A 24,130-nucleotide genomic window follows, 5' to 3' on the forward strand; every position below is an offset into this window, starting at 1 on the left:
ATGGATACTGTATCAAAAACTAATAACAACAATAAAGAGCCTAGAATATTTGGTAATCTGAACAGTGAGTCACAGATACTATCATTGTTGTTTTTGTTTTGTTTTGGTTTGATTTTATTCTATAAGCAGAAGCTGAGGAAACACCAAAGAAACATCTTTGGTGCAAGATATTTAAAAAGATAAGACACAGAGGTTGCTCTCACAAAATCTCAACAGTATGTTGTCCAAACAAGACCTGGATAGTGACAACATCATTCAACATGCCAAAAGAGACGAGAGGAAATTCACAAGATCTCATCCTACATGAAGAACTACAGTTACTCAATGGCTGTTGAGGGAGAGAGAATCAGGTTTGTTTGTTTGTTTGTTTGTTTTTTCCTGAGGATGATGTCCCTGTCCCTGGTAGATTATTCATTTCCAAGTGGTTATCTCTAAATGTATGAAAATATCAACAACATTAAATTGACATTAAATATTATATCTGAGATTCTTTTAAAATCTGCTTTCTGGCCACTGGATAAACTTATCAGGAGAAAACAGGAGGCTGCATTTACAGGAGAATATAGAGACTGTAATCCCTGCCATGACGTCTTGGCCTTTCCTTTGGAGTCTTGGGGAAGAAGCACTGTCTCCCAAGATTTAAATATACTCATTAAGATCAACAAGATCACTCCAAGTATCCAGAAATTTCTAAGTGTGAATGCTCAAAATAGAATATTTCAATTCTTGTAGGCTTCTTGATACCTGTTAGAAAGTCCTCTCTCTGGAGTTGATGATACTAGTAGTTTGGAAGTGGATCTCTTTCAAAGTGGTAGATAGGCTCATATTTCAGCTAAGTATGATATTCCTGAGGCTCTGGGCACAGGACACTCTGCAGCACCATAGGTTAGAATTCCTCTCTCTTTCCACTTGGCATTTGCTGTGCCAAAACAGTGAAACTTGAACTTGGCTCAGTGTAGCTGTCCTTTTCTGATGCAGATAGTTCAGGAATAACTTAGGAAAAGTTTTCACGTGAGATGTGTGTGGTTGAAGTGAAGAAAGGACCAGGTCAAGCTGGTTGTGTTGATGTATGCCTTTAATCCCAGCACTTGGGAGGCAGAGGTATTGGATCTCTGAACTTCAGGCCAGCCTATTCTACAAAGTGAGTTCCAGGACAGTCAGGGCTATACAAAGAAACCCTTTCTTGAAAAACCAAAAACCAATTCCCAAAAACTCCAAACCCCAACTCCCAAACCCCAAACACAAAAACCAAAATGAAACAGAAATACCAAGCCAGGTATAAATACTAAGCCAGATCTGTTTCTGTGTAGGTTTTAGTTCACATGCGTTATCTGATTTGTCTACTCAAGTTCCTGGTGTGGGACAGTTACTATGCCAGCAGCAACATACAGTCTACAGCTGTTACTCTTTGGTCATCTGAATCGTCACCACTGTGTGAGCATAGCTGCAAGGGATCCCGAGTTTATCATAGGCTACCATCCACCTGCCCTACTAAAATTAGACACAGAGAGAAACACAGCAGTTCCATGTATCCTTATTCGCCTCTGCTTCCTCTGTATGATTACCACCCAGCTGTCTGGCCTGCCAATGTTATTCTCTGTGCCACATGCTAGAGCTACAGCTTGTATGCATGGCTCAGACATCTCCAAAACTGTATAAATAAACTCTACAACCTCATTAAACAACAAAAAAGGCAAGATAAAAAAAGTTATCCCATATTTCCCTTTCTGGAAAATGAGTCGTCATTTGATCAGGTTCAGAATGTCTTTTAGTTTCTGGACAATATGTAACTGTAACTGATCACTATGGAACAGAGAACTTTTCTGAGGTTCATTCTCCACATAACAACTAGAGTCGCAAAGCCTATCCTCTCCCATGCTGTGGAAGAATGCTGGCTCCCATGCCCTCGACGATAAAGATACTGAGCCTCTAATAAGTATCCATGTCCCTCCTGTACTTTCATGCTTCTGGCTAAGCAGAGACAGTAACTATCTGTCCCTTGGTGGATAAAATGCCAAACCACACACGACACCCTCTCTGCACTTCCTATTAAAATTTTACAGGTCAAAAATCTAAAACCCACTTAATAAAAATTGTTCTTCATCATAAGTGACAGAAAAGAACAGGTCAATCTATGGAATAATGGCACAGTAATTAGAAACTTTGTAGTTGATAAAGTGTGACTGCTGATCAATGTTCTACTAATTAATCAATATTTTAATCATTAGACCTTTTAAATGATTTTAATGAGCATTTCCTCTAATTCCCCTGATCCCAATCCTTTCAATGGCTCTAATATCACTGTAAAAGAACAAAGGAATGTTAGTACATTCCATGCCCAGCATATCTATAGACTTTGTTGAGCGGTCAGCCTCACAAACTTAGAGATGGCTAAGAATGTCTAGCTGTATATGATTAAACAAGAAGGATAGAAAGTCACATGTTAGTATGGAACATTTGCTTCATGGTAGAAAGTTATGATTTAAAAACCTAGCATTAAAACCGTCATAACCTTTCCATTCTCAAAGGGTGTTCAGAAACATGGGTTCCTTTCCCACTGTCAGGCTTGGGTACTGACAGGAAACCACACTATTGTTTTAGAGTTCATTTTGCTTGCCTGCTGTCCCCTAACTTCTATCAGCACTCTCGTTGTTTTGATTCTCCTTCTCATTATCAACTTTCTGCTCTGTAACCTGCTTCTTAGTTTCCAATTACACCTCCTCTGTGTGTTTTCTTGTTTTATTTTTTCAGCTACAAACTCCAAACTCCTCTTATTATTATTCAGCAACACTCTCTCATTTATTGTCTTTATTCTGCCTAAAATCCTCTACAGAAACTGCACTGGAGACTTACAAGAACAGCATGGATTAGCCCTTTCTTTATTTAAATGAGAAAGGAGGTGAGGTTTGGAAAGGTTCAAAGACATGTCCAAGGGACTCCTGGTATAAAACAGAACCAGTTCCCCTAAGCACTCTTCTTAAATATTCAATATTCTTTAAATTGACTTGGAAATTTGGCTTGGGCAGGACGTTTTTTCAACAAGCTTGAAAGAAAAAAAAAACTAATTCATTTCCCTTCAGTTGTGTTTCTGCAGCTGTCATTTCCCATATTATTCTCTCTAAATTTATTACACTGAAAGCAAAGGTACAAGTTCAAAGCTTTAGCAAGAAGTATGCTTGTCCCTTTAAGGTGTTCTTGCGAAAGTGCCATGGGGACAGTCCTGAGACTGCATCTGGACATCTGAGAATTGGGGTTACTGTGCTTAGGACTTGCTGAATGATGTTGCGTTGGTACATGGCAGTGTCTGATATGAGCTGCATCAGACTCAGGCCGTGTGGAATGGCAAATCTTAAATGCTGCAGCATGCAGAGAGGAAATAATTCCTAGACTAAAACCATTTTTAAATCCTGACTATTCTGAAAATTCAAGGTACTTTGTAAGTTATCAAAGTCATTGGAGGACAATCTGTTTAAAGTTTCCTTATTAAGTCCCAAACTGTTTTGCTCTGGTATTTTCATCATGCTGCATATCTAGGTCACTGGAGGGCTTGAGAACATCCACAGAATTCCATCTTCTTTCTTTTTTTTCTCAGGTGGGTTATCACCACCATTGTGGCCATTGATTTGCCTGCGAACACGTGCATTTCACTCGGGTGGGAAAGTTCAAAACAACTAGATGATCGGCTATCTTTTCTGACGCTGTGACCTTTGAGCCACAAGTGGGTATCCTACAGGAAGAAGCTTGTTTAATGATGTCTTATGGTATTTGACACAGCCAAATACAATGTCCTTCTTTGTTACGTCACTTAAAATAACCTTTTCTCTGAAGTGTTGTAGGAACACTGGACTTTTATCCCCAAGATGGATATCAGAGCAAAGCTTTTTGTGGCTTGTCAGCTGCCTTACTTGGTACCAGTTCTAGACTCCAGCTCCTTTTGGACCACAGCATTACACCAAAGTGCTTGGGCTCATCCCCTCTTCTTTTAGCCACAAACTCTGAAATTCTCTTTCACTTTGCCTCATGCTGCCCAGTATTCAGTGTCCATCCATCATAAGTGAAGGAAATTCATGGAATTGGTAATATAATTCTGATAGTTACATTGGGATATTTTTATGCTTTCTGGAAAAGGAATTAATTGATATTGGGGGAACATATAACCATATTTTTGGAATAAAATTTCTTTTGTATACCTTATTTTCAAAAGTAAGGAAGGTTTGATATTTAATTTGATATCAATATCGGTACCTGATTTTGGTCATTTTTAAAGCATAAAATATGAGCCTTTCATTGTTGATTAGTTAGCACTATGTTTTGTCAGTCTTTGAGTGAATCTCTCTGACATAAAAAGCTAAGACTCCTGGAGGCAAGCCATTAAGATCCTGTACCATCAGACAGTAACAGATTTTGGCTTTCTAGGGAGGGGGTCAAAAATAATGCCCCTGTTCCCAACCTGAGATCAGAACCAATTTACAGAGAATGATACAGGAGGCAGACAGTTAGAGATCAAAATGTCAGCTTTATTACTGATAAAAGCAATAGTGAAGGACATAGCCTAGATAAGTCCTAATACTCTGGCTAAGGCGCCTCTGAATTGAAGTTGCCCCCTTTCCCATCAACAGCAAACAGACAACAAACAAAACCCCTGCAGACCATAGTGGTGGGGGTGCAGCCACTAGACCAACTTTATCACATGGCTGACAGCAGGTGGGAATCCACCTTCTCTGTGGGTTTTACAGTTCCAGGGAGAAAAGCAAAAGGCCAGACTGCAGTGAGCAGCCTTGCATTAGACTTGCAAACTACATAATCTGTTTCCTTTTTTGGTAAAGAGAAAGGAGGTAGAATAAGTGTGAATGAGGACCACACTGTCAGGTCAAGTTTCTCTACTACTGTATTACTGCCATTTAGGATTAGTACTTCTTTGTTTTAGAAGGCTGTCCCAGACACTGCAGGATCTACCCAGTGAGTGCCAACAGTATTCCATCACTTGGGATATGCCATGGACATAGACCATGGGCAGGTGTCTAGAGTGAGAACAAAAATGCAGGATTTTACAATGGCAGGGATTCTCCTTTTACTTAGTAACATGACAAGGAAATAGTGTGTTCTCCATTATTGAAAGAGATGAAGCCTCTGGGATCAGTCACTATGGTTTTCATCCTCTGTTTCTTAGGAAAGTAGAGAACAGTACTTTTTAACTAGCAACTGTAGTGGTTTGAATGAGAATCCTCATCCCCACAGACTCATACGTTTGAATGTTTTGTCCCTACGTGGTAGAATCAGTTAGGAAGAATTAGGAAGTGTGAGCGTATTGGATGAGGTGTGTCAACCAGGGGTAAATTTTGAAGTTTGAAAAGTCCATACTGCTCCCAGTTGGTTCTCTCTGTCTCCATCTTTTGCTCTGACTTGTGATTATTGTCTCATCAACATGGAAGCTCTCAGCGGCTGTTCTAGCTGAACACTATGCCTGTCTGTCTGTTTCCATGTTCCCTGCCATGATGGTCATGGACTCATCCCCTGAAAATGTAAGCACGCCCCAACTAAGTGCTCTCCTTTATAAGTTGTCTAGGTTGTAGTGCTTTATCACAGCAATAAAAAAAGTAACTTAGACATCAACTGAAAGATAAAGCCTAGTGATGAGTGACAAATCTTTAGAAGAAATATAGTAGCACTAGAAGAGAACAATTATTTCTGTATTTTGTGAAGCACATGTTTTGTGTTAATATGTAAAATGTTAACTTTAAAAGGCTAAATGTAAATGAAGATGTACTAGAGGAAATAAAGGCAAATGAGTGAAGTGGAGACTGTGGATAAATTTATCTCTCAACAGTTACCTATCCTTTACACATATAGTATTCACCAAGATGTCCAGGGGTGTACAAAGTGTTTCTTCCCTGTATCGTGTAAACTATATCTTCCCTGAAATTAAACACATATGTATATATATATACCCATGAAAGAAAGGCTTAGGATCTGTACTTGTAGGGTGTGATGCAGTGGTGCATACTCAACCTCTTCTTTTTATTTTGAATCCTATGCTTTAATTCTCTGATGGGAAGATGGCTCTTGGTTGCTTCCTGTCCTTGGCTACATAGCTACAGAAATTTTGTATGTAATATCTGACATGGAAAATCCAACCTGGTTCTGGCTTTGCCTCTCTGAAGTTATGGAGTAAGACACACACACACACACACACACACACACACACACACCAAACACCAAAACCAAAACAAAGAAACAAAAATCAGCAGTAAGAACATAAAGTATGTTTATGATAGGATAGAGAGTGGCTCTCATCATGGCATCAGACACAAAACTCATCCAGACAGAAAAACAAGTCAGAAAAATTGAAGCAAAAACAGATACCCAAATAGCTATCAGTTTCCTTTTTTATTATAACACACACAACTTTAAGGAATTAGTAAACATAACATCTTTTTCTATGGAAATAACCTCATGCTCCCATAAACACAAACACTTTTGCCTAGTAACTTAGTGGGTTCTCAGAATAGGGTGAGCTTTATGCCCAAATTCTTGGTTGCCAGGGCATAAACCCAATCTCTGACCTCATAAGGGAATGCTTCTTCACAGATGGTCCTAAGATAGTGACTTCAGTGAAATGATTTCCTCAAAAGAGAGTTACACAGACAATCAGGATCCAGAACCATTGGAAGACCAAGACTATATTTGACCTCAATTATCATTAATTAAATATTTTATTTACCAAATTCATGAGTTTCAACTAGGATTTTTTTTTTTAACAGGGTTCCACTATGTATGCCTTTATTGTGCCTTTTGTCCCTTGGCTGAACTCCTGTGGGATTCTTTTTGTCCTCTTGAGTATAGTTAAGAAATTTGTTTTTCTTGTGAAGTATTTTTTTTTCTCTACCAACTGTGAGTGATAGTCTGGGTATGTTTAATACTCTGGACTGGCATCTGTAGTCTCTCATAACTTATAGAACACTTGTCTAGGCACTTCTGGCTTTCAGTTTCCATTACTGAAATAGAAGTTACTCTAATTAGCCAGCATGTATAGATCATTTGTTCTTTTCCCTTGCAGTTTTAAATATCATTTCTTTGTCCAGTACATTTGGTGCTTTGATTACTATGTGTATGGGGAAATTTCCTTTCTGATCCTGTCTATTTGGTATTCCATGCCATATGTTTCTTGTTCTTTGATATAAATCTCTCTCTCTCTCTCTCTCTCTCTCTCTCTCTCCCTATCTCTATCTCTATCTCTGTCTCTCTATCTCTCTATCTCTCTATCTCTTTCTGTCTTTTTTTTTTTTTGATTGAGAAGTTTTTCTTCTATGGCTTTGTTGAAAAATGCCTTTGACCTAGATTTCTTCTACTTCCTGTAAATAAATCTATTATTTGTATATTTAGTCTTTCTCACTGTTTTAGATATCAGGAATGTTTCATCCCTAAACTTTTTAAGATTATGTATTTTCTTTTATTTTGTCTTTGAGACTTGAGATTCTCTCTATCATGCCCTTTACTTTTGAACTTTTGTTTGACAGCCTGAGCTTTTCATTTCCAGTTTTTTCAGGTTAGATTTTGTTTAGATATTCTGCTTCTTTGTTATATTCTACTTTGTTGTGAATTGTTCTCATCAATTCATTCAATTGTTTGTGCTATCATGGTCTTCATTCAGGCATTTATTTGAATAAGCTTTAAGATCTTTGGATATATTCATAATTACTATTTTGAAGTCCTTGACATGTGCTTCAGCTAAATTGTTTTTCTCGAGGCCTATATAATAAAGCCACTGGCCTCTGAGGTAGACATATTCTTTTTGACTATTTATGATTAAATTTGTACTGAGGTCTAGGCATCTGGAGAAACAATGTTTGAAGTGTCTCATGCTTTCAATATATGGTCTTGTCTTTGTTGAGTTCATGGTTCTCGTGTTGTTTTTATCCATTCTGAGAAGTAGGCCAATAGTAATGGCTGTAGAGTTCCTGGTTTAAAGGACTTCAGCCAGGGAGTGTAAATCACAAAAGAATAGCGATAAGCCAGAAGAAAATTCTGGAAAAGGTGATAGGAAAGAATTAGGGGGAGCCTGGTTCTGCACCAAGAGGTTCTGATTGGGTGGAGGTAGGAGAGGAGGAAAGGCTCATTGGGGAAGTCTGAAGCAGAACTAAGAGAAAGTCTGGGGTGTCTGCTTCAATGCTGGAGTTAAGAGCATGTATCACCATGCCCACTAGTCAATTAATCTTGGCTGTGAACATAACATTGGTTTAAATAATCACATACAAAAGTTTCATTTCCTGTTTGTACCATATCACTTACCTCATCTTTATAAATTTAGATTTGAAGTCAAAAAAAGTGAGGCAATATAATTTATAATACACACTTAAAATAATCATATATATGTATATATATTTGTTATATATTACATATTTATTACATGTTATATGTCGTAAGTTATAAGCTGCAGATTATATGTTATATGTTACATGTTATATGTTACCTTGACTATATATTTTTAAAAATTATGTCAAACTTTGTTTTTCTAATAACATGGTTTGGTCACATTTCTCTTCATCCTTTAGCAATGATAAAACTATTCTGTCCCTTAGTTGCTTTTTATCCACTCCAGCTCTGACACAGTTCTTTTCTGAATTCAAGTCAGAGCTGAGACACAGCTGTGTTGGCTGAGTTAAGTAACATCTTCATAGCATCTAATTTATTATCCAGATACATTACAAAGTAACCAATTTTATGGTTATTTCTCATATATGGAATCCAAAACTTAAACAATCGAAACACTTTGATTACCACTAGTAAAAATGATGGGTCAGGCGTGCAAACTTGGGCATTTGTACCTTAATCCTGAATGTTCACTATCTGCTACACTCCTTGCAAGGTGTATACATGTTATACCTCTTTGATTTTATAGTTCTCTTCTTGAAAAACATTATTATAATTATTTTAACGTCTATGTCCTTCTATTCATCTTTTCACATCATGTGTTCTGAATGTAATTTTTAAAAAATGTTAATGTGAGTCTCTCTCAAGTTATTTCTGGGGGAAAGAGCTGCACTGATATGGAAGGGCCCAGGTGCATGTTGTACATAATACTGGTTTCCTTTTCTCCTCCTCTCCTCTAGTTCAAGCATTATTAAAACTTGATGTAATATGCTCTTAAAGTCTACTTTGCCTGTCTCCACATTGCTTCTGCCTTTAAAATCTAAACTTTTTATGGTAGCATTTAAAAACATGATAACTTATATTTCTTCTGACTTAAAGGGTCTTCTAATACCTCATTACAGAAAGAGACGGGAGGAGGAAAAGTGGGGGATTGGTCAAGTGAAGAAAGCTCTTAAAGGAGTTCAGGAGGCTGGTATTTAATTCCTTACAGTGCCCCAGATCTCTCGTGTGCCCTTGGATTTAACCTTGCTGCAATGGGCTTGGTGAAGAGGCATGCAGACTTTTCTGTTAACATGTACTCAATGGGCCAGATCCTTCAAATGAGCCAGTTGCACTTGGGGATTAAGTGAAGTCATTTGGACAGACATTAACCCTTTCTGGTCAATGAATTTTTCTATGCACGAATAGAGCGACTTCCTAAACATTGACTGCTGTCCTCCAGTCTACACCCTTCTCTCCCAATTGCCGAACTTACGCAGCAAGTGTCACCCTCAGTCAATAACTTAGCAGTACTTGGGAGAAGTGCTGAGCAGCGGAAAAGGGAATCACAAGTAAATGAAACGACCCTCAGCAAACAGGTGAACAAACTGTAGAAATCAATGGCATGAAAAGAGCTTACTTTCTGGTCCTCATTGAATTTAGTTGCCTTTTTTTCTCCCTTTTGAAGGCTGCCAGCATTCAAGGAGGAAAGATGCAAAACTCCACCGCATAGCCGCCTGTCTGAGACAGGCCCTGTTTATTCAGTTCAGGGGTGACCACCTTGGATCAAAGAGAAGCTCCTTCCTGTGGCTGGAATTTCTTCATGGGCAAGCATCGCTCCACAAGTGTTTTCCCTGTTCTTCCAGCCATTTTCCCTCGTATATTAGATCACAATGAGTTCATCTAGCATGATGTGCTCTCTTTTTCTTGATACGTACTATCCAAATGACCACCCCTTACCACCTTGATTTCAAGCAATCTGCTCCTTCAAAGCTGTCCACAGTTGCTTCCTCCAAGAAATTCACCTAGAATCCAGAATTCTTTAAGGTATACACATAATATTCTTCCTGATAGAGATGGAATGTCTTGTTAGATTTTTATGTTTCTTGTATCTTGGAGACAAGTCAAAATTGATAAAGTGAAAGTCCAGCCCATGACTAAGTAGCTCATTAATATGGTCAGAAATGAGGGCAGTTGACTCTATAGGTTGAGGAAACAACAGGGTTGGTTTAAGATTTCAGAAATAGTTATCAACATTCTTTGTCAGTTTTTAAGGAAGAATTGTATTTAAATATCTATTTTTTTATCTGTTAGCACATTGTGTGTATAAGTCCATTCCAAAATAAAAAATATAAATAAATCTAAATAAAAGCAAGTGAATGAGAAGAGCTGTGTTGTTGCTTTTGTTGTTTTAATTAATCTTAAATATTATTTTCAGGTTATGGTGCCTTATACCTGTAATTTTAGTGGCAGAGGCAGAGGATTGCTAGGATTAAGATTAGGCTAGGCTGCATAGTAGGGCCTTGTCTCAAAGTAGTAGTGTCAAATTGAGCCTTGGATCTGAAAACTGTTGAATATGTGATTTATATTATAAGTTCCTGGTTGGACTGGAATTAGTATATAACCATGGCCTCATACAAGTTATGTGACAGCTTTGAACCTTAGTTAACTGTTTGACACAGAGATGAGTTCCCAACTCTGTGAGGACGCAAATATTTTGGCACATGTATTGAATACAACACAAAGGTTTTATGGTTGCCTCTGCTCTTTGTCTCTCTTGTTTCTTCATCTGCTTCATACACTTTCAAATGTTAAATGAAAAGACAAAGACAGAATGCCATGGAGCAGCAGAGGGAATGGGGAAAGGGGTGAAGGTGCACAATGAGCAGAGGAGAACGAATTGAACTAGTATAGAAACACATTATCTGTGTGCTTATTTAAATTAGTAACACACAAGCCTTTCAAAAACAACGACCTTAAACTATCCTGAGTAACAAAAGGAAGGGATGATTTAAAATGAGTCCCATCTGACAGCCTTGATTTACTCCCTAAAATGTATAAAATCATCAGAAACTAAGAACTGGTCCCAATCCTGAGATCCACTGCTCACTGTCATCCTGTGGCCAAAATTTGGACAGCATTTTCAGTACCATTAAAGCAGATGAAACTCCACTGAACAATTGATAGCTTTTTCTCGTCATAATGTAGAAAAGAAGCAATCCTCCTTTCTTGAAAGTTGTCAGAAACACCTTTCATCTCTCTCCTCATACTCTATTTCCTGGTTCAGAAACACAAGGTCAATGCCAAGCGAAGCAACTATAAAGATGCTTTCTTCCCTTAAAGCAGCTAGAGCTCTGGTAGACTGTATCCTGCCAGCTATAGCATCCTCAATAAATACCAGCAAGGAGAAAAAATAGATGTAGAGCTAGGCTAGGCCTTGAAAATACAATACATACTAAGGATTGTAATTTAATATGTGCTCCATCTGCACACAGTCTTGGACAACAAGAGTGTCAGGTTCACGTTAGGTTAGGATAACCTCTACTTGCTGAATAGACGAGAAGCAGAAGTTGTGAAGCTGGAAGCCACACACTTCAAAGTGCCAACTGCATGAAGATCTGACATAGTAGAGTGTTTGGATTTTTTAGACACTAGGGTAAAAGTTTTATATATATGATATTGCATGATAAGCACTGGCTATGGATATATCTCTGTTCGTGTGAGAATGAATAAATCAGAAAGTACTAAAGGTTTATAAAGAAAATGAAGTTGGAGAGGTCTGGTGGTGGGTAGATCCACAGCAAACCCTGGAGATATGTAAACCTATTGCACTAGAAGCCACTTGTGTGTGTGTGTGTGTGTGTATGTGTGTGTGTATATATAAATTTTATTTTATATGTATGTGGCTTTGTCTGAATGTAAGGATGTCTATCACATGCATATCTAGTGCCCACAGAGGTCAGAATAGGGTGTCTGGTCTCCTGAAACTTAATGTAGGTCCTGTGTAAGAGCAACAACCTCACAACATCTGCTCTTACCAGTGGAGACATCCCTTCAGCCCCAGGGTTTTACTTTTTTTAAGTCTTAAGGTTTTAGGTGGGTTAAATCTGTGAGGTTCTCCAGAGAAAGCAGAATATGGTACAAAAACTTAAATGTATGGGTTTGTTGGCAGGGCAGAGAGGGGCAGAGGTTGATGCAGTAAAGAATTCTGAAGAAACATGAGGGCCAATTGAAAGAATAGGGAAGATCTAGTGAACAGATATGGTGCTCTACTAAATTAGGGTTCCTATTTGCTAAATACCAGGAGCTTGGCTAAATATAATGTCAAACTGTCTTCTCAGGGAGCCCCCTTTTGTTTTAAAATTTTAGCCATCTCAAGTCGGGTCCTTTGATTATACTTTCTTAGAGGACAATAATTCTGAAAGCATGAATAAAGAGTAAATGGATTCCCAAAACACATCACAAAATTCAAAGCATCCAGAGAGAGGTATTCCTCTAATCTGAGAGGAGATGTGGGTTTGACCTAGCTTGAATGAGTTTCACTCTCACGTATATTGCAGTGCTGGCTCAAGAAATGTGATCAGCAATATAGACAGTAGCTAACATAACTAACGTTACCCCAACCGCTCTACAGCTTAGCTTGGGTGCAAAGATTGTAAAAGCTGGAAAACAGAGAAAATAACAACAAACCACTGTCTTCTGGACTATGTCTACACAGGAATGGCTTTTTCATAGTCAGGCATAGATGAAGAGGAATTTAGAAAGCCATAACTCACACTATTGAAGTATTGACTACTGATACATTCTGGGAGAGAGAAAGTTATCACCTTTACTTGCCTGAGCTGACCAGGCTCTAATGAGTCACTCCAATTTAGTGGTCACACAGATGGCCCTCGTTAAAATCAGTGAGTCATAAAAAAATAGTCAGGAATCTGGGAAGGGGGCTTGCAGTCAGAGCAATAGATGGACAGGACTTGGAGGGAGATTAGAGAGGATAGAGTTGATAGAGTAATGAGAATGCAGTACGGGCATGTATGAAAGTCTCAAGGAACAAATTATCAAGTTGAAAACAGGTGATTTGTATCCATACTGAAATACTATTTAGGTTTTTTTTGGGGGGGGGCTAAATCCAAAATGAGGTGGTGATGAGGATGTGAGACACTACTGAAACCTTCAAAGCAAGGCTTGATGGTGCCTTAGCTTAGCGTTCAAGAGAATAGCTAACACATGGGATGAAGAACTCAGAATCTACATTGTGTTTATGATATCCAGGGCATAATGACAAACTTGGTACATGAAGAATGAAAAACTGGAACACATATGCAGAGAAGGAAAAAAATTGGCTACAAATGTATTTGATGGTGCAACTCGCAGACAAAGAGATGAAAGCAACTGTTAATAGACATTCTCAAAAAGTAAAGTAAAGCAAATTGAGTTTCCAACACAAGATATGTCACGAAAGTAATCAGAAGTCTAAACAAATAGAAAACAACACACACAAAAACAAATGTAATATGGCATTTAGGATGATGAAGTAATGAATAAATGGACCTCCTGCCTGGCTAAGCAGCAATTTAACTGAGAAATTTCCTTCTGAAAATCACTGAAGTGTATGTATATGTATAATACATACATATATGCATACATACATATATATGTATATATATACATGTATATGTACATATTGAAATATATTATTCTAGAAAATCTGCTAGACCTTCTGCTAGACTTTAGTAGGTGCATCAAGAGATGACAGCCTATGAGATATGTCTCTATCATTATCCTCTCCTAACATTGTAGTGCAGGGGTTCTCCCTTACATATACACAGCCTTCCATGATAGCTCTCAGACAGAGGTGATGACTCCTCATTCCTGTCCACCTAGCTATTAAAGAGTTTCACAGTATGCTTACAAAGCAGAAATGGTCTTCTGTGTGTACTTACCCCTTAAAATACAGAACCATTAGCCCAGCATACTAAGCAGAGAATAGAGTAACTCTGGTCAGCCATCTTAAGATCATATTGAGGAGCAGCACATATAGAGGAGAGCTTGCTCTCCCTCCAGAACTCTGAGGTGACCTGGAAGAAAAGAAAGGAGATACATGAGACCACAAGGACCCCAATCTTCACCTCTTTGCATGTAGACTTTTACTGTATTTGCAAGTCCATGCATAAAGGTATTTGGGGAAAATTTTGGCCTTATTAGACTACTAAAAGGATCTTGGTGGCTGTGATTTAAGCACAGCGATTGAACAGACAGGAGTTTGAGACCAGTAAGAGCCCTCTTGTGATCACAGACAACTTTGGTGGGTGAACAGGGTATAATGTGTATGCTAGACTGAACGTCTACTCAGAAGCAATCAGAGAAGAACACAGGGCTGATGAGACAAAGCTTCTCATGCTTGACACAGAATCACCAAAGTCAGGATGAGTTCACACTGGCATAAGTAGTTGAATACAACTTCTTATCAAGCACTGAACAGTAAGCTGCTCTGATGCAAGGCACCCCACAAAAAGCGCCTCCCCCCATTTTTTTCACAGTGAAAATGTTTTCTCCCCTAGCAGGCTGGAAGACCATGTTCGAATTCCAAATTGTATTGTTTCAAGAGAAAGGTGAATGTCTCACCAAGCTTTTTGTTTCCATACAAATGAAGAGAGGAAAAGAGTCAATTCCTTGAACAATGACAGCAGTTTTCATGCCACATACGATATGTGTGATGGTTTGAATGAGAATGGCTCCCATAGGCTCATATATGTCCGTGCTTGTTACACAGTTAGTGGAACAGTTTGGAAGGATGAGGAGATGTGGCTTTTTTGGAGGAAATGTGTTACTGGGCATGAATTTTGAGGTTGAAAAGCTAACACCATTCTCAATGAGTATCTCCCTCCCTCCCTCCCTCCCTCCCTCCCTCCCTCCCTCCCTCCCTCCCTTCCTCCCTTCCTCTCCTTCTCCCTCGCTCTCTCTCTCTGGCTCTGCCTCCTGGTTGTTCTCTCAATATATACACTCTCAGCTAGTGTTCCATGCCATTTCTGCCTGCCTGCTGCTGTGTTTCCCTCAAGGCTCATCATGGATTCACACTCTGAAACTGTAAATAAGTCCCCAACTAAATGCCTTCTTTTATAAATTGCTTTGGTCATGATGCCTTTTCATAGCAATAGAAAAATAACTACAACAGTATAAGAATAAGTTCAATGTACCAAGGTATTAACTATATCTTTTGACCAGTATCTAGCTTATGGTGAACCATCAGCAATTCCTGTCTGTCCAAACAAGGACATTTAGAGATCAAGGTTTAATTAGTAATATAGACTGCAGAATTAAATCAGCCAAGTCACCAAATAAACACATAATCACTGTGACTGAATGTCCATATTTACTTATCACTACAAATAACATTATGTATAATGTGAAATTTTATCAAAGAAATATGAAATATGCAAAGAAAGAGGAAGATGTGACTCACAGGGATAAATAGGATACAGACATTGTTTTTGTGGGGACTAAACAATAGACTTGTTGAAGAAGCTCTTATTAATATGTCCAAAGATCCAAAGAAACCATGCTCTAAGGACTAAAAGGAAGTTTCAGCGATAAAAATAATAACATTTATTTTAAAGAACAGAGTAGAAATTTGGCAACAAAAATGTAATAATTCAAATAAAAACAAATCAATAAAATTTTCCAGTGGATTTGAACAAATAGCCATCAAACCTGGAGTTTTTACATCAGAACTAGGAGAGAAACAAGGAATAAATGAGATTGGCAGAGCTTCAGGGAATGTGGGCTCCTCTAGATTTACCAACATCTCTATATTGTTCATACTCCATACAAGATAGAGAATACACACTCTGTAATACAACTGAAGGCCCACTTGATAGAAAACTTTACTGGCCACAAAGCTTGAAGAGCTGAATCTCTAGTAACCATGAGAAGCTATACCCAGACACGTCATAGTGTTAACTACATACTAACTTCAAAGAGAAAAATTCCAAAGTCAGAAAGTGTAAAATGAGGAGATGTACAGAAGCCACCAGTAGGATTCATACCTGAATTCTCCTGAATTCTCAGGCAAAACGCTGGGGGTCTGAGGACTAGAGTCATACAGTCCAAGTGTTGGAGTTCTTGTCTTCTAGGAATGTAATATTAGTCAATATGGGTTTCAAAATAAATGCGGAGTAGAGATATCTCTTGAGAAAATGAGAGGAGATCTGTCCCTAGTGGTCTCTACTCTATAATTGGTTTTTAAATAAAGTATTTTTATTAATTATTTGAAATTTCCACACAATGTATTTTGAACATATTCATCCAAAATCCTTTCCTTAACCTCTCCCAGTGGTACCTTTCTGTCTTCTTTCATTTTCAATAACTCATGGACTTCAATCTATGCTGCCCACACCCTTTGAAAAGCATGACTCTTCCCGCCTCTAAAGATATCAACTCTCAATAGCTCCTCAGTTAGGCTCATGTGCCTCTTCATGCTCCATGCAAGAATACTGATTGGCTTACTTTGTCATGGTCTTCTGCAGGCAACAGAAACTACCACGAGAGTTTATGAGTGCAGCAATCCTGTCATGCCCAGAAGTTTCTGATTACTTCAGTTCTCCCTGACTTCTGGCTCATACATCTTTCTGCACACTCTTTTTGTGACACTCTTTTTCCTGAGCCATGGAGGGCACTGGATAGACATAGCATTTCTCTATGCAGTTTTAAAGTGCTATCCAAGCATGAAGCAAGTGATATCTGAAGGGAGCAAGGTTGTGTGTGTGTGTGATGTGTGTGTGTGTGATGTGTGTGATAGAGAGAGGAGGGTAATTACATAATAATATTTGATGATATGATTTCATTTTAAAAATCTTTTTCCTTAACTAATAAAATATTTAATTTCTTAACCTAGTATGCATATAATGATGTTACTTGTCAGAGTGTGATGTATTTGACAACAGTAGTGGGTTGATATAAATAAAATTGTAGGAGAAAAACAAATGACAATATGGTAATTGGAAACCATAGGCCAAAAGTAAACATAAAAACACTATTTATGTGGACTCACTCACATTACTCCTCCAGTCTCATGCATCTCAGGCTGTCCTTGAACTCACTATGTAGCCATAGATGACCTGGAACTTGTGATCTTTCTGTATCTATTTCCCAAGTACTCTTTTCCTAGGTGCATATCAACAGGGTCAGTGTTGATGAATTGCTGGGTACAAACTGAGTGCTTCATGGTCATAGATAAGTACTCTACCATGTAATCCATATTTCCAGGTCTCCTTAGTTTTTTTTAAAAGGTAGTTATCTACAATGATAATTATACCAGTGCATGATTTAGTTTATGTCCAACATGACTATCACTTCTGTAATAGCTGTGAAAAAATGAGAGAGAGAGAGAGAAAGAGAGAGAGAGAGAGAGAGAGAGAGAGAGAGAGAGAGAGAGAGAGAACACAATAACAAAACTTCAGTATTTAGCTGGAAATAAATCAGTGGAAAATGAAGTATATTGAGATAATATATTTGGGGATTTATAGATCATCTACTAAGAAAATGGCTCAAAATACATTTTAAAATATTATTACAGGAATTAAGATACTGCCCTATAAATGTATCTACTTCCAATAGAATAAGGTAGGACGAAAGGGTGAGCGATAAGGGGAATAATAGAAAACTGAAGAAAAGTCAGAGCTTTAAATTTAATCCTACTTGTGATATATTTAAAAAGATACTGAGTATTGATAATGATATATAGAGATTTTTTTAAACATTATTGGTGAGATATAAGTGCTATAGTAACTGAAAAATACTTTGCTATTCTTCAAAACGATCCACAATAGACTTAACCATGAAATCAATTCTACTCCTTGGTTTATAATTAAGAAAATTGAAGTCATGTGTCTATACAAAACCCTGTAAAGAATACTCAAATTAGCAATATGTAAATAGCCAAATGAAGAAACCCAAGTGTCCACCAATGATGAAGAGATGGTAAGTAAGGTATGATAAAGCCACACAGTCTACCATCGAAAGAAGTCTGGGCAAGAGCATCAGGAAGAACCTGGAAAGGGAAACTAAAGAAGAGGTCAAGGAGGAACTGTGAAGCAGACTTGTTCTATGGTAGGAGATGAGTGGGGTTGTCTAGTAATATTTATGGTATTTCCTCTAAGGAAGTTTAAAATGTTAGATAATAAGATTGTGATGATTAATAAAATTTTGGTTTGTTTTTCTTCATTTTTTCCCTTGTACTGAAAATAGATTATTTTCATTTGCAATGCATCCTAATAATACTTTCCCTTCTTTCTACTCCTCCCAGGTCCTTCCCAACTCCCCTCCCCTCCACTCTGGATCAACTGCTATTCTGTCTCTCACCAGAATAGAATAGACTTCTAAGAGACAACAATCAAACAGGACAAAATAAAATATAAGATAAAGATAAAACAAACATTCTGTAGTCAGGCAAAGTGACCTAATAGAAGGAAAGAGTCCCAAAAGCAGACAGAAGAATCAGAGACCCATGAATACCTACACTCACGAGAATACTAAACTAAAAGCTATAGTATGTATGCAAAAGACCTGGTACAAACCTGTGGAGGTCCTGTGCTTGCTAATTCAGTCTCTACAAATTCATAAGGTGCCTTGCTTAGTTGATTCAGAGGGACTTGTTTTTCTGGTCTGCTCCATCCCTTCTGGTTCTTACACTCTTTTTGCCTCCCCTTCCTGGAGGTTCTCGGAGATCTGAGAAGAGGGATTTGACGGAGACATTTCATTGAGACTGTCTTTCCATATGCCTAGCTGTGAGCCTATGAAGCTATTCCCATCTGCTGGAGGAAGGTTATCCAGTAATGACTGGATAAGGCACTGATCTATGAGTATAGCAGAATTATGAGTATAGCAGAATATTATTAACAATCATGCTATTGATAGCTTTTCTCCCATGGATTCCAAGAAGTTTCTACTGCACTAGGTTTCCATATCATTTCTCATGTATCCCTCAATTCACCCTGTCTCTCCCTGTATTCTCTCCTTCTACACTGTGTAACTTTCTTCTCTCTGCCTGTTCTTTCCATTCCCATCCCCACTCACTCTTAGGCCACATGCAAAATCTATTCTATTCCACCCACAGGTTGAATCCATGTGTCCCCTAGAAATAATAAATACAGGATAAGAAATCAACAAATTCAAAAAACAAGAAACAGGAAAAAATCTGCTCACAAAGAGGTGGTTCTTAAGGAAATCAGTAGAATTCAAAACTTCTAATAACATGGAAAAGCAAAGAGGGGACGTAAAAATTCTTCTTGGAAGAAATAGGAGATTCCATCGATGATTATTAAGTAATTTTTTCCTAATTTAAAACCCTAGTGAGGAAGGCTCAAGTTGTTTTACTACATAATTTCCACCAGATGCTAAAAATATTAACACAACCCCAACTATTCGTATTTATTCCATAAAATAATAGAAAATATTTCATATTTCTTTCATGTGTTTTTTGGTATTACATTGATAATCAAAACTACATGATGGCCCCCTCAAAAAGCTGAAAATAAAGGAAACTATTGAGCAAATATCCTGTATAAAGAGGGTACAAAAGTCTTTAAAACATTAGTAAGTTCAGTTCCACTGAATATTAAAGAATACATGCACACACACCTTTCCTCCTGGACTTCACTGCTAGGTCCCAGATTATTAGGTACTCTATAATTAATCAGTATTTTTCTCCAACCAACAAGCTTAAGAAAAAAGTTGGATGGTTGTCTAATCAATGACAAAATTGATTGACAGGCTATTGACAAAATTTGATAGCTATTAATAAAACTATAGAGGAAGAGTTGAGTGAGCTTCCTCAGTGTGATAAAGGATAGCTAAGAAAATTCCAGTACACATTTTACAGAACACTGCTAGAGTAAGTGCTTTTCCTGTTTCTTCAATACAAACAGGGATGGAAGAAATGTCCTTGCATTTGACATGATTGTGTAAATAGAGAATGCTAAACAGCCTAAAGCAAAATAATAAAGTACAAAAATAGAAACTAATAAATGAGTTTGCCTAAGTAACAAAGAATAAGAAGAAAATACAATTATCAAGCAGTATCAATAACACAAAAGACTGATGTGAAAAGTATAATGCTGTTTGGAAAAAACAATGCATTTGGCCATGATAAAATAGACTTCAAAGGCTCAACCCATGAGGAAGGAAATAAGAAAAGTAAAATTTATCAAAGTTTGAAAGTTTTGACTTACTCTCAAGTACTCACTGCCTTCAAGATCAGTACCTGAAATGATGCATACAATTACAGAAATCTGATTAAAATAAAGCATTGCCAAGGTAAAATTATTCAAGTCACCTGAGCTAAAGCAAATAGTGTCTTCTTGGGGTAACATGACACCTGGCTAATACACTGTTGCTGATTTTGAACAGTAACAGTATTGGATGAGATTAAAGGACACACTTTTATACGAGTATTCCATATAAAAAGTAGGTAAAGCATTTAACTTTCACTATGCAAAGATTATATAGCTCAACAAGGAACTTAGTGAGACTGTCAGGAAAAGGAAAGAACACAATCAGTACTTTATCTCACACCACATGTCAATACCTGCAAAAACATGCATGTTACAGTGTAATTAGAAAATACACTGATTATATGTAAATTACTGATTATATGTAAACATTCATTCCACTTGCCTAAGTAATTAAATTTCCATTGTTAATTTTTTAGCAAGAATACGAACGATGTTGTTATTGATACGTTTGAAATTTTAATCAGTAGTTGAGTGGTTAAACTTTATTTGGAGCATTAGTTTGAGCAAATCACACACACACACACACACACACATATACATATATATATATACACTAAAAATCAGATTTTTGTGAAGAAACTATTCCTACCTATGGGATACAGAAGTAATATATTAGGTGGAATAAACAGAAATCTGTAAAAACAGTAACACAGTTGATGAGAGCGATATAATTGAGTTGTGTTAGCTGAACTTACTTAACTGATCTGTCACCGGGAATGCTGTGTTCTCCATGTTAGTCATTCTAAGCACATTGAGGTTTTTCCATCACCATCAGCACTTTGGAAGGTTGGAGCCTTGATGCATATTTTCTCATGGTTTAACTGTTCACTGAAGGTGAGTTTCATTAAATATATAAGGGTCTTTTTACGTTTCTTGGATTTATTGTTACCATTTAACTAAAATTTGCACAGATAAAAATGAAACATTTTATACAAAAAGAAAAGATTTTATTTATTTTGTGTGTGTGTGTGTGTGTGTTTGTGTGTTGAGGTCAGAAGACAACTTGATGGATATTTATCTCTCCATTTATCATATGGATCCCAAGGATTGAACTTAGAATGTGCTGCTAGAATTAAAAGCACTTTAACCCATCTCAGTGGCCCAAAACTGATTCTTCATAAACAAATCTTGTTAGAATTACAATAGGTGATATAATACTAACTTTGTGAAATAATAGAAAATTAATAATTCTTAGATTGCAGGCATATTTACATTTTCATACAATTTTTAAGAATCAGTGCTGGAACTACTTGAAATGTAGACCTTACAGGAAGGATTATACAAAAATCTCTCCAAGACTCAGCTCCCCTGGAAAAGCTTTGGCCCCATGTCAAGATGTTTTCGCATGCTTGCATATGAATTTTTGCTTTTAGCTAGAAGAGACAGTTTGGGGTACACACTTGTCATTTCTCATGCTTCTCATTTCTGCTAATGTTGCCAGTGATCATAACACCAATCAGTCTTGATCACTCTTTGGCAAAGCCAGATGTGAATAAATCACCGAATAACTAGAGGCACCTTTGGGCTCTTGATCTTATGTGTGACTCAGAAACTGAAAGAACTGTAGGACAAATGGGAATCTTCAAGAAACAGGGTCAAGTTGAGTTGCCAATTTGGTGGCATGTGCTCTGGAGTCTTACACAAAGGGCAATAATTCTAAAAGTCATGGTTTTTGCGTGCTAACATGCTGTGGAGTAGCAATGTCAAAGGAGAGGCATTTTCCATGATGTTTGTGTTCCCCTTTACAGTCAACATGTGCCATTTTCATGACTAGAGAAAAGAATAATGTGTTGAAAGCTCTATTTTCATTAGGTACATTACACTAATGAAATTCTGACAATTCTGTTTCAAGGGAAAGGAATATAGAGATATAAATTTCAAATCACTTTGTACTTCCTGACAAGAATGAATGAAAACAGGCCTTGGTTGGGCTTCTACTATGATGTTTATATAGGGATACTCCAAAGGAAAGATGAACTTATAAGTGCCGCTAAGAGACACAGGGAATAAACAAACAAACAAACAAACAAACAAACAAACAAACAAACGTCAGACATCCACCACTCAGTAAGAGAAAACTGGGGTGGTCCTTTCAAAAGCTACTATCAGGGGCAGAGGGAAGCTCTTCCATTTCTGGATAATAGATGGCTTATTAATAAGAGTTAGGGGCATATATTAGCCTGAGTCTGCATCGTGGTGTTGGACTACATGCCCAGCAGGTCAGCTCCTCTCCTGGTGAGCAGCAGTGCTTCTGAAGGGTCAGCCCAGTCCTTCTTCCATTTCTATACAATGGTCAGTGGTGCCTTCAACCTACATGTGGCCACCCCAGAGAGAAAGGCCATAGACTTCATGCATGTGCCTGAGAACAGTGTACATTGGGTACAAAGTTTCTACCTCAAGGCATATGCCAAGCCTACTAAGCTTGAATCCACAGATAGTGACCCGTACCATGAGCTCCTCATTTCCAGCTGTCCTGGTACCCTGGCTGACCTTGCCAACAGTGGGTCCTTGGCTCGAATCTTGCAACACTTCCTCTCTGAGAGCAAACCCATCTGTACCATTGGCCATGGCCCTTTGCTGTGCTACCAGAGAAGACGGGTTGTGGGTTTTCCAAGGACTTCTGTGTACAAGCTCATCAGGAAACCTGGCTTCACCTGCCTGCCACTGGGTTTTGAAATCATTGTGAAGGATTCTGGTGATGCTTTCAGTGCCAGTGAGCCTGATGCTGTGCATGTGGTGTTGGACTGCCAACTTGGTCACTGGCCAAAGTGCCACCTCCATTGCTCCTGCTATTTAGAGCCTGTTCTTCCTCTGCAGCAAGTGGAAGGATGTTTGGATGCTTTCCTGGTGGCCTAGAGACAATAGTCATACTCACTGAGACCTCTTCTGTTGGTCCTTACCAGCTTGACAGTGGCCCTCAAGCCTTCATTTGGTCCTTGTGGACTGCTGGAGGCCTCCAGGAATGAAGACTTGTGGAGTAGCACTTATAATGTAGACTGAACACCCCTTGCTCCATTCCCAGCACACAGTGTGGAACATCTTGGCTTGGCAGACAGACCCTGAGAACTCCAAACTGAACATTCTGAGAATCATCTATGAGACACAGTCATCTGTGGGGTCTTAGGACAATGGTGGGTATTTTTTTTTTTGTGGCCTTTTGGCTATTCCTATCCCTTTAGCTATTCATGGGAATCATGAGTAAGGGACCAACAGGCTGGAGCTTGCTCTGAACAGATCTTACTAAAGGTGAACAGTGTATGTTATCCTATGCCCTTAAATAGGCAGCATTCTTGCTGAAGAAGTCTACTCTTGTTTAAATCTTGCTGCCCTGAGCTTTTGAATGCAACCAAGGCTCCAGCTCAGCTTGGTATGGTCCTGGACCTTTGGAGTAGACAAAGTTTTGTCACCCTACCTCATATGGCATGGAAAAAAATTAGTGTCACACATTGGGATCCTCTGCCTGATGGCCTCTGGCTTACAGAAGCCTCAGCCATCTATTCCTATAAAGAATGGACAAAGATGGGCTTGAGCTATATAGAGAAGGAGTAGCCAAGAGTACTGTCTCCCAGACCCTGGACAGGCTTTTGCTGAGGAACTGATATGGCTGTGTGGCCACCTCTCTCTCTCCTTGACATGCTTGTTTGCTGTTGATCCTGGGGTAGCTGGCCTAGACTGTAACTCCAGTGAGCAACCTTACTCCCTGGAATATT

General features: G+C 38.2%; 1 pseudogene; it reads left to right on the top strand.

Annotated features, from left to right (window-relative positions):
• On the top strand, positions 1 to 23,298 carry LOC114622698 (annotated as a pseudogene).
• The last annotated feature ends 832 nt before the right edge of the window (positions 23,299 to 24,130 follow it).

The sequence above is a fragment of the Grammomys surdaster genome, unplaced genomic scaffold, assembly GCF_004785775.1.
Source record: "Grammomys surdaster isolate TR1022 unplaced genomic scaffold, NIH_TR_1.0 191, whole genome shotgun sequence".
In the NCBI taxonomy this organism is placed as follows: domain Eukaryota; kingdom Metazoa; phylum Chordata; class Mammalia; order Rodentia; family Muridae; genus Grammomys; species Grammomys surdaster.